The following is a 12,512-nucleotide window of genomic DNA, read 5'->3' as shown; positions in this document are numbered from 1 at the left end:
GCACGGTCTGATTTTCAAGACCCGCACCCGCGACGTGCAATACGAACCTGCCCCGCCACCCGCACATATTGCCAATTAGTTCCGCAAACCGAGCCGACCCGTCGGCACAAGATCCGCAACCCGACCCGAACCCGCATATACAGTATATGAGCAGTGAAAATGTGCAATTATTAACACACGCAGTTGCATATTTGTCTCAAAAAGCATGGGGGTGTTGGTTATTTTCTCCATCTAGGAGGACACCAAAAGCCTCCCAGACGTTGGATTTCCCTCTTGAGGATGTGTTATTGAAAATGCTGTATTCACCGCTATAGAGCTTCACCTCAGGCCATTTCGAATGTGGCGCACTCAGAAGCAGTTTGATGCGCTGCAGAGGTTATGATTATGCGCGGTCCCGCGGGAAGAGGTCTGAGGACTTAAAGGTCCATGTCATGGCCATTTCCACTGATCATAATTTCCATTGTTGAGGTCTACTAGAATAGATTTATAGTGTACAATTTTCCAAAATCACTTTGGTTTCTCATACAGCATCTCTGTAAACTACGTGCACTGTATTTCACTCTCTGCCTTTAATGGCTCGTTGTAGCTCCAATAGCTCCAGCCCCCCACCCTCCCTGTGAGCACAGTGTGCTCTGATTGGTCAGGACGTTGTGAAGCTTGCTGAGCTCCGTGGAGGTGTTGTTTCCTTGTTTAGCGACAGCGAAACACAGCCAAACTCACCCTGAGTACACACAAACTCACAGCCGAAGTAAAACGATAAGTGTGGCTTGATATTGAGTAAGAAAAAGGTTGATAAACGCTGTGAGAATGGGTCTGCAGAGAGAATTTCGCTGCGATCCCATCTGTCTGTTATCAGCCTGAAGCCAGGGAGGAGAGATCAGCAGAGCTGCATGCACTGAGTGTGTGTGTCTGAGGAAGTCCGTGGATTGGTCAATTTGGAACAATCAGCGGGGGCTTAACGTAACGGCTCCGCGGACGTAACGTAACGGCTCCACGGATTGGTCCATTTGGTTCCGGGTAACGCATGACATCATGGGGGACGGGTAATAACCGGAAAAGCATGACATGGGACCTTTAAACATTAAACTAAATTATTATTATTTTAATATATTTATTATGCAACACCCATTATGCGACCCTACCCGCATCATATTTGTTTTACCCAGAACCAAACATGTTTTTTGCGGGTCACCCATCGAGTACCCGACCCGATGCAGGACTCTGACACACACACACACACACACACACACACACACACACACACACACACACACACACACACACACACACACACACACACACACACACACACACACACACACACACACACACACACACACGCACACACACACACCTTCTTCTTTCTTTAAAATACCAAAGAACCTTATAAAGTATTTGTTGTAACATTAATTATTGTGTTTGCTCAGCTTTAAATCCAGATGTTTTCATAATATTGTTTTTCCACAGTATTGTTTTTTTGCTTTAAGATATATGCAGGAGAAGCATCAGACTTGCTCATTGACACTGTCTTGAACTAACTAGCTGTATTCCACCCAGCACATACTGTACATTGCACAGCCTCCTCGCTGCTTATTTGCTAACCCTGTACAGAAAATAGTGGTAAATATTAAATAATATAAACCAAATGTAGTAGTAGTGATAGATAAGAAGAAATCATCACAAGTCATCGCCTCTCCTGCCTTTCCTTCTGAGCTGATCAATAACAGCTGTTAGTTTGTGAAAACTCCAGAAAACAGAAATCAGAAGATGATAACGAGGCGGAGCAGCCTCTTCCTCCTCTTCCTCCTCCTGTTGCCCCTCTTCCTCCTCTTCTTTCTTATCTGTCTTAAGCTCCTCTTCAGTACTTTCCTTACATGACGAGAGTCTTGTTCCTCAGGTTTTTGTGTCCCTAAAGCTTTTCAGTATAAAAGTCCTAATCCAAATATCCAGGATTAGATTAACAAACTTTGTTTTGAACTGACATTTGAAAAGTATAATATCTGTTGGTTGCCCATTTGGTTTTATTGACATAGTGCTGTCCATCATGTCTTCCAGCTCTTAGAGTTCATGGCTACATGTGGCAGACCTGACTAATGACACGTTGCACAAGTTGCCTGACAATCAGACGCTAGACGTAAACCTGCAGTTTAGACAAAATATTTTTTGTGTCGTCAATTCAATTCATTGAAACTTCATTTCTTTAGACTTACATATTCGTACACATTTCTAGACAAAGATTAGCCTACACTTATATTGTTAGTATTTTAGTGTCTTTAGATTCAGATTTGAGTGGTGGCTGCCTAGGATTGTTATTGTTCAATCCAAACGGTTTGCTGTCCTGTGTGCCACACGGGACAGCAAACCGTTTGGATTGAACAATAACAACCATGAAACCAAAAAAACAAAAATATACAACTAGTTATAATCATCAAAGAAAGTGTGTTTATTATAAAAAATATTAAATTACTTTATTATCAACTGAGCAATGTATTTGAGGATTTCTTTTTTTAAGGATCACAACATCTTAAAAAAATTACCAATAATCTAACCTGATTTTAAAAAAGTATAAGGAGCTTCGAAAAAAGAAGAAAATTCCTAGTAAAAGAATGCTCAGCCATGACAGAAATGATGGACCAAACTACGAAAGAAAGACTCCATTTGAATGAACGGAATGATGCTTAATGCCTGTTCATTATCTGCACCAAGAACAACATATCATGTATTGCCACCCTAGTTTAAAAAGAATAGTTTGGAGCATTCATAGAATGAACTTCCAGCGTTTTTTTAAATGTATTTGTAATATTTGAAAACAGAGCAGATTCTTAACGATTCTGTCTGGCCTTTAAAACAAGCTTCTTCTTCTTCTTCTTCTTCTTCTTCTTCTTCTTCTTCTTCTTCTTCTTCTTCTTCTTCTTCTTCTTCTTCTTCTTCTTCTTCTTTGTTTGGTGAATGTGGCTGTTTGATGTGTGGAGATGGTGGTGTTGCTTTGTAGAAACGGCTGTCTCGATACAACCCCCCCCCCCCCCCCTTTCTTTTTTCTCTCTTTCTCTCCCCCTCGCTGTAGCTGCTCCATCCTCCATGTTGATTTTGGTTGATTTGCCGGCTGATATCTTCTTGTCCTTCTCCCCCAACCCCCCCCCCCCTCCCTCCGTCCCCCTCCCTCCGTCCCCCTCTAGCCATCCATACTGCAGCCTGTCCAAGCCATATTCATTGGCCTTGTCCTGGCTCTGCTGTACTGGTGTTTCGGCCAGTTGTGGTAGAAAGGTATACACCGACATGACATCAGTCTGTCTCTCTGCCTGCCTCTCTTTTGCCTCCATCTGTCCGTCGTCTGTGGAAGGGAAGATGACGGAGGTGGAAGCATCGTCCTGACCTGTGATGAATTCAGGGTCACATATTGACAAACGAGATTAAGTCAGTCGTGAGAAGGAGAGTACCCATGTTCCGGAATTAGTCCAGTTTAAATGACAATGTTTTGACCCTACATTCTTCCATTTTACTTAAATGATTATTCTCCTTAAATATAAACCATGTAAATGACCTTTAACCTCCATTACTAAAGTAGTTTTTCTATGACCACCATATCTACTGGGCATTAAAGGGGCTTCCTTAAGTTAAGATTGTTAGACAAATAGAAAGAAATGATACCAAAACATCAGATTTGCGTTTTTTCAAAGTCTCTTCTGGATGTTCGAATTGATATGAAATGAAGAGATACATAACTTATAATATGATGTTTGTATAAAACAAACCTGAGCAGACTTTCAACACTAACTGAGTTGTTGAGTTTCCTTGGACACACTTGGTCACACTTAGCTTTCATCCCTTTAAAACAACATGAGTTAAGAGAAGGAGGATCAGTAAACTCATCAGGGTGCAGGCTGCTGTAACACGAAGGAGGTTAGGTTTGAACCCTGAATTCTGATCATCAGGACGCTCTCCTCGCCGCTGTCACTTCCCTGTAAGATTGTGTACCACCATCATCATCATCATCTTCATCATTGCGTTGGACTTTGCCTCCTGCTGTGAGCGGCTCTAACTGCACGGCTGTCCGTCTCACTGCTTCTGCTGGGCTCACCCTGCTCTGCTCTCTAAAGGGACACCTGCTGTCCTGACAGCCTTAAGACACTTTTCCTTTCTTCATCCTCTAGTAAACATTATTCCTCAGAAAAGCACTCGGGCTCTTACATTTACTTTGTAAGGGAAATAAAGTAAAAGCATAAAGTGATTCTGACAGTAGTCAATAGACTGAAGTCTCTGCAAAATTCATTATAAAACTATTTTATTCTAGACGTTTCTTATTGTCAAGAATATGTAATATATACATCATTTAATATAGGTTCACGAATATAAAGTAAAAATATTATTAAGCAGGTCATTGTAGTTTTTAACTAATTCCTCAAACAGTAAGAAATAATGCATTTGTTAAGGACTATTTTCAGCAGTGAAAAGATTCAAAGGATTGCATTTTTTAAAGAAATATATAGAATTTAGTCCTTAAAGGCTTTAGGTTAAAAATATGATTTCTTATTTTGATAAACTTTCTAAGAATATTTGATAGACAAAACAAATGGACAGTTGAGAGGATACTGGCATGTTATTGGGGTGCAGAAACATGTATTGTGAGTTAACACAAAGTACAAGATCAATAACATTCAAGGTAAAGACTCAGAGAAATGTAGTATTTATTAAAGATAATGACATTTATTTTGATTATTATTTTTTCTTAACAGTGTACGTACATTTGTTAAAGTCATATTAGAAAAACTTGGCCAATTTGAAATCTTTTCATGCAAAATGAGAAGCTCTGAATGAATGAAGAAGGGTTGAAATGGATCTGAGCCGTAAACAGTCGCTCTAAGAATCCAGAATTTTGAAAGGTTTACTTTCATTACAGTATAAAAGTCTTTATTTCTGACCTTATTTATTCTAAGATAAAGGATTCCCTCTAAAGAGTTGGGCTTCACATCTGAACATCTCCTTATTCACACCGCCTCCCTCTCTCACTCATCCATTAACGTCACTTCACGGCTCTCCCTCACTTTCAGGGTGCTGGAACTATCATTTTTTTAATGTATGCCTCATTTTCTTCATCTCTTGCAACAGGGTTTGTGGTTTGTTTCTAATTGTTTCTTCCATTTCTTGCATCCGGTCTGCAGCTTCATCTCATGTATTTTTCCATTTGGTCTTTATTGACCTGCTCACAGGATTCATTTGGTAACACTGACCCATCCATCTTTTTGATTCCAAGTCTTTCTTTGGCCTCACTGCCGTTTCTTCACGTTTAAAACATCCATCTTTGTTTCCATCCCGTCCGTCCTGTGTTTTCTGCTTGTTTGTTTATTTGGAGTGTGTGTGACCAGTGTTTCCAGTTGTTGAAGCAAAACCGGTCTGTAACGTTTCTGTTTTTCTAGTCAGGTAGCTTCCTCCTTTACTTTGCTGCTTCCTGTTGTTATTTCTTTCTCTCTTCTAACTCTCCTGAAGCCCCAGAATATGTTATTTTTTATTTGTCATTGTTCAGTCAAGTCATTTTGACACCACTCTTTAAACCTAATATTTCATCCAGTTAGTCAGCTTTCCCCCAAACACCAAAGCGCTGACTCTCCTCAGCAGAAACCATCTGTTGAGCCCATGAAAGGACTATGCACATTTTAGACCTCGATGAAGAATTCATTTGAAAATCATTGACATGTGAAAATGGAAACGGATGTTAATGAAATGCCATGAAAAAGCCTCGTAAGTGAAAAATATGATTTAGTCGATAGATGAGCTTGAACTCAGACGACTTCAAAGAAAACAGAAATTCTTCCAAAATTACATTTCAACTAATGAGCTAATTTAGCTGAGTTAAGATTTATAATTATATTGTAAAAAATATTCTTCTATATACATTTTTATTGTTTTACCTGTTAAGTGTTTTATTGTTTAATTTTTTTAATGCATGAACAGTCTGGAAATGTACAAAGCGTGTATGTAATGCAGCCTTTAAATAAAGAAAATATTATATTAAAGCTCATTTGGATTATTTAAATATTGATATATTGCCCAGCCTTACCCTCCCAATTAACATTAATGTTAATAACTCGATTATTATCAAAGTGTTGTGCTTTTAGATCACCCTGCCCAATTAGATAAATGACTAGTTTGCTCACAATATAACAAATATCATCAGTTTTCTTTGGGCTTCATAGGCTTGACTGTTTTTCTTTTCTGCAGTCCTCTTTCCTCTGCTCTTCTTCTTCCTCTTCCTCTCTTCTTTCTTTCATGTTTCTCTCTGTCAGAACATTGTTCACGTCGCTGCAGACTAACTTGTTGTGGTTGTTGTCTCTCCCCACAGAGCGGCTGGAGCCCCTGGATGCCGGTCATCGCAGTGATGGTCGCCGTGACGGCAGCCGTCCTCTACCCCAACTTCTCCAAGAGCAGCTCCACCTAGGACACACACACACACACACACACTCACACACACTCACAGAAACAGAGAGCGCTGTGAGGAGAGCATCACTGCTTTACTTGTATAAAGTCTAATTGTACATAATTGTAGAGGGATTATAAAGGTTGTGGTTTCTACAGAGGATTCAGAAGCTTCTCGGTTTATTTTTATTTTTGTGTTGTTGTTGTTTTCTGCGGCGGGGAGTTTTGTTGTCGTTTTTATTCTCGGCTCTCTCAGCTGTGGTGGGGGCTTCCTCTGTTGGTCTCTCTGCTGATTTCTGGGTTAATAAAGCCTTCTCCAGCAGGCCGGCTTCCACACAGACACCCTGCCAGAGGTGGCGCTCACATCCCCGGGATGCAAGCGAACGCAACACTTTCCAGCAGAGATATTTGGTGCCAGGCTACCACAAATATGCAAATTGGCTATTTTAATTCCAAAAACATTGCTCATCCTTTCCTTTTTTTGTCAGGGAAGAAAAAATGATAAATAATGCGTTACAAACTTGGCAACGGAGGTTATCATTTTATTAAATGCTTATTTGTTTCTGAACATGCACTGCTAAAGCTCAGTAAAAACAAAATGTCTGATATATAATGTGTTTTCTACCTATTCTCCTGAGGCTCTGTATAAAAGGAGTACAAATCAAGTTTTAACAACTTTAATATTCCTTGTAATGTTCTGTGGACATTGTGCATATTCTTGAACAAATCAGTGTTTGACCAAATTCTAACTCACGAGGGGCATACTGTACTGTCTTATTTGCTCCAGACCTAGCTATTGTTCTTTTTGCTCTGTTTTATTAATACGGCCCCAAATACAGTGTAACTACGCAGTACATCTACATCAAATTGAACCGTCCGACTTTAATAAAAAGACACATTTAAAAAAAAGAGTAAATTCCTATCAATAAAATGTCAGAATTAATATTTAGAAAAGAGTGTCATTTTCCCTGAACATGATTTTTCTGCTGGAAAGTGCTCGCAATGTTTTCAGGAAGTCCGACTCTGCTCTGTTCCGGTTTAAGGCAGCCGTGTTAACATGGACTTTTTAATCTTTTTTGTCTTTGCTTTTCTTTGGGAGTTTCAGGGTGGGGGGTTAAAACTTGAAGCCAAATTATTAAAATAAAAATCTGATTTATTTTCTGTGAGGGGTTTATGTTTTTTTTCATTCTTGTGGCACAGAAACGGGGCTTAAAGTGCCTCTGATGTAACTTACACCACCGTTTGTGTATGTGTGCGGACAAACGCAACCACACACTTTCTCGACACACACACACACTTGTTTTTTGACTGCCAGAGGTCTGTCAGTGTTTCGAGAGGAGAGAAGCTGAAGTTGCTAATCCACAATATTTCATCCGCTTCTACCTGAGCTTTCTCCGGGTGAAGGAGCCTGTGACGTGGTGGTTAAAGCTCATAAACAAATCTTGTAAATTGACATTCATTTTAGATTATTTCATCAAACTATTGTGGATTTAGCCCAACGATTCCCGTCAACTGAAAGATGATGCCTCGTTCATGACTAAGGACGAAGCGGATGATCTATTGATCCAGAATAAAATATTTGAACTGTTACAGGATGGATCTAAATTAGGTGCCGACTTTTTATAATATCTACTTTTCTAATAACTAAATTCATGACCAGACAACTCAAAAACGGTGAAAGAACAAAGCTAATGGGAAATGAGGCTTATTTCATAGTACTTATTTACAGTCATGTTGGATCTCTCTGCATGTTCAGCCTTGTGCTGCTGCAGCATTTACATTCATCTGATGGCATTAAATTCAGTCTTTTTGTTAAAGTATTACTAAATGATGATTACCAAGGTGTTTATACAGACATGCATGTTTATTTGCCATCAGATGAATGTAGAGGGTGCATGTTGGCATGTGGATCCTAAACATTAGCGCCACTCATACTGTCATTTTAGGTCCATGTAAACGAGCATAGTAAAGGAGTTAAGGTTCGCTTTTTCTGATCCAACTACAAACAAAATATTTTAAAATCAGTTTGGATTAGTGGATTAGTGTGAAACCTTCAGCAGGAATGTATCATGTCAAATATGACAAACAAAAAACAGGGACCGACTCAGCAAAACGTTTCTTTATAGTGCGAAAATCATTTCATCCACAGCTTCTCTCCAAACGAGCTTAAAACACAACAGGCCTTTCTTTAGCAGACATTACATTATTTTGATGTGTGTGTGTACAGGAGAGTGTGTCTGTTCACACTGGACTCATCGTTCGTGTACTCTGTCTCGTCTCCGTGTTTAAATAAAATAAAAGACAACGAACAAATATTCCTAATGTTTAAAGAGAAAAACACTACAGTACACAGAGAGAATTGTAAAATAAAATGTTATTGGATGATGTGCTACTAGACTTATTTTGTTAAAATTGTTTAGAGATATGAGAGGGAGCTATGTAGAGGATATGATGATGTATTGAATATGCAGAGCGATGTTTGGATTAAAGTTGTAGCAAGCTGACCCACCAAACCTGCTTCTGGTGTTTTCATTCATTCATGGACTTCACAATAACCGCTCAAAACCTGTCATTAATAAATAGTAAAGACTAATCAGACGGTGTTTATATATTTACATGAAGATATCAAGTTAATAATATCCTTATTTGTTTTTATTCTGATCCAGATTTTTTTTCAGAATAATGAAAAGGTTAAAGTGCTAAATACATTTTTCTTAAACAGCAGCAAGCTCCTATTTTGAATTGTTGAGTGTCTATTTTTTTAACATTTTAATTGTAAAAATAAGAAAAATACAATATGAAAAAGTGCACTATTTCCTGTTCTGGGGATTTGGGTGGCACATTGTCTTACTAAGGCTGTGGAAATTCAATGTGTTATCTTTTAAAATAGGACAATTTATCTTAGCTATGTTTATGATTCATCAAACTGTAATGTGTTTTTTATATATTTAATACAAAAAAAGCTTTTTCAAACATATAACAAATAATCAAAGACTTACTTTGCCCCACCCACACTCATTTTTAGTATGGAAAAACAAAGTGTTTATCTGAAAAGCTAAGATTTAGCTAGATTGATCTAAATCTAAAGAGCAATAGTTGCCTGTATATCTGTCAGACTCCCACTTGAGGGGAAAATATAATAATTCCCCCTGAATTGTAGAGTATGAAGAATCCTAACAAGAAATTAAAACACTCAAGTTAAGTACAAAAAACTCAAAATTATACTTAAGTACAGTTCTTAAATGTATTTTCCCCCAGTGATTAAACCAAGGTGAGGATGATGTCATGGTAACAAAGAACTAAACTTTTCATCATTAAACAGCAGGCCTGGACATGTGTGTGTGCATGTGTGTGTGTGTAGTCTGTTCCCATGACAAACATGCATCAATCATCCAGCAGGGCATGATGTCATCTTTACGAGACAAAGGTTGCAACATGATGACTGTAGGAACATGTCGATGAATTAACACTCAGCGGTCTCTGATGTTGAGTCAGACAGAGAATTAAATATTTCAGAAACGTTTTCAAGAGGCAAGAAATGCAAAGAGTTTTTGGATTTGATGTGAAAGTGGTCTTCTATGTTCAGTTGTTTAATATATTGACATTTTCCAAAAGGAATACATAATGAAGTAAACTTTTTGATACCTAAAGCATTCAGTGTTTTTAATTAAGATATAATAACTTTATTGTATTTTCTTGTAATTCTATAGTAGTTAAATTGTTGACTTTTTACCTTTTTGTTTGACTGTTTCAGCCCTGTTCCAATATAGCTGATTATGTGTCTGTAGCTTTAACTGCTAATGAGGTGCTGCTGGCCACGCCCTTCTGTCAAGTGATTGGTTTAAAAGAACACAATGGTGCTCTAGGAGGAGATTCAGATGATAAGGGGGGTCGTTACTCAAAAAAAGTAATATATTACATAATTATTACTTTAAAAAAAGTAATGTATTACTTAACTCGTTACTTTACCTTCCCTATACAGGCAGATCAAGCAGACTGCGGAGGGTGCTTCGTTTTGCGGAGGGAGCCTCATCTGAAGCGCAAATGCGGCGCACCTACAGTGTAAACGCGCCAGTTTTGGCCGCTGCGAGGCTCCACTAGCACCCGCCCCCCCCCCGTCGACGCTCGCAACACAGAGGGCCTCATCATAAAACGTTGCATGTTTGCTATTTACTCGTTACTTTACTCGACATCTTCACTCTGGATTCGGAAGTCCTCCTTAGCTATTAGCTTCACGTTAGCATGTTGTCTTTGCAGGTGCTTGTTGAGGTTTGATGTTGTGTTTGCAGCAGTGGATAAAAGCTTCTGGCCTGGACACAGTTTGCACCTCACCGTCACATTCCTGTCCTTTCTTTGGACGAACTCAAAAATAATGGGCATACCTCCACACCCCTCGAAAGTTATCGCTGTTTACTCAGCCATGTTTATGCACTGCATGTGGACCACGCAAGCCGCGCAAATGTTAAATAAACCTACGGCGGAACTCCCTCTTGTCTGTCAAAGGGATAATCTAGTAATTATTTATGCTAGTAGGCTAACTAGTGTGATTACTGATTTTATAAAAGTAACGAAGTAACGCGTGTCGGGTAATGTTAGTAACTGTAGTGTGATTACTGAATTATAAAAGTAACGCGTTACATTACTCCGTTACCGACAAAAGTAATATTGTTACAGTAACGCGTTACACCCGACTTTGATGGTTACGCAAGCCAAAACATTGTTATGACATCATAAAGTGGCCAAAATCTGATCAGCTCATTTTCAGACAGGTTTATATATAAGTGGATCAGGACAAAAAGAGAGAGAATCTTTTTTCCTGAAACTTTCATAGTCTCTTTACACAGAGTTGATATGTATATATAAATATGCATGTTGATGTAGAAGAGACATGAAAAAGAGGGGACACATGTTGATGTAGAAGAGACATGAAAAAGTGGATTTTGTATAATAGGTGACCTTAAAGGGGTTTTGAACAGGTGGCAGACAAGAGTCATACTTTTTTTTTTAAATAACTTTTGTCAAAAACACAGCTATTATTTACCATGATTCATTCTATTTTTAATATTATCCCAACGAAAACTGACTTTTTCTTTTTCTAACCCGTCTTTTTCTTTCCCTGAATCTAGTCCTCCTCTTTTCTTTCTTTTTTCAAACTGATTTTTAACCTGTTTTTTGGTCTCCTATTTTTACTGTATTAGAATAATCAACCATAAATGTTTGGTTTGTTTAGTTAACACAAGAGACGTGTTGTACTTGGTCAAACAGCTCCAAAGACATGTGAGGACATTTTCACGTTACTGTCAGCATATGATATTCTTATTTTTAACAAACTGTAACAATAATCAGACCTTGACTTTATGAAATATATATTATATATATATTATATATATATTTACAGCTTCTTGTTTCAATGAGTATTTGATGCTGGCACCTCGCCAGACATCAAAGTGTGATTCATAAAAAGCAGCAGAGGTCTCTGAATTTAGAAAAAGTTGAAACACGTCCACAGACGTCAATGATTCCTCCTGCGGGATTTACTGCAATCCTCAAGTCAAGACATCCCTCTGTTTACCCTGAAAACACAGAAGGGTGTGTGTGTGTGTGTGTGTGTGTGTGTGTGTGTGTGTGTGTGTGTGTGTGTGTGTGTGTGTGTGTGTGTGTGTGTGTGTGTGTGTGTGTGTGTGTTTAGACTTGTCATGCAGGGTTGGGTTGTTCTGTCTGAAACAGTAAGATTGGAAGATTTAAAGCCACACAAAGTTAATATAAAATAATAATATATAAATAAAGACATTAGTTGATACATCTATATGTATTATCTATAATACTTATAATTGTATTATCAATTCGTTTATAATGTATGTTTGTATTTTTATTTTATTCGAATTTAAATTATTCTTACATTATTTTAAAGTGAAAACATGAATGTTTTGTGCATGTCAATGAAGTCAATGATGCAAGATGAAATCCAAAAGGAGGCAGTGATGCAACATTTACAATCCCAAAGGCCCGTAAAACTTCATAGAACAAGAGGAAGAAATCCGAGCTTTCAGAGCCGCACCTGAACGCAGCAGCAGCCTTTGACTCTCCGTGAGGTACAAAAA

The 12,512-nt window shown here is 38.3% G+C and overlaps 1 long non-coding RNA gene across 1 annotated transcript; it reads left to right on the top strand.

Moving 5' to 3' along the window:
- The first annotated feature begins 430 nt into the window (after positions 1 to 430).
- On the top strand, positions 431 to 8,924 carry LOC307039982. The gene is made up of 2 exons (XR_013808388.1): positions 431 to 3,264; positions 6,338 to 8,924. It is a non-coding gene; the product is annotated as an uncharacterized lncRNA (long non-coding RNA).
- The last annotated feature ends 3,588 nt before the right edge of the window (positions 8,925 to 12,512 follow it).

The sequence above is a fragment of the Notothenia rossii genome, assembly GCF_949606895.1.
Source record: "Notothenia rossii genome assembly, chromosome: 5".
NCBI classification, from domain to species: Eukaryota; Metazoa; Chordata; class Actinopteri; order Perciformes; family Nototheniidae; genus Notothenia; species Notothenia rossii.
The sequence above is the reverse complement of the archived record's forward strand: the minus strand, read 5'-3'. Positions and strand labels throughout refer to the sequence as shown.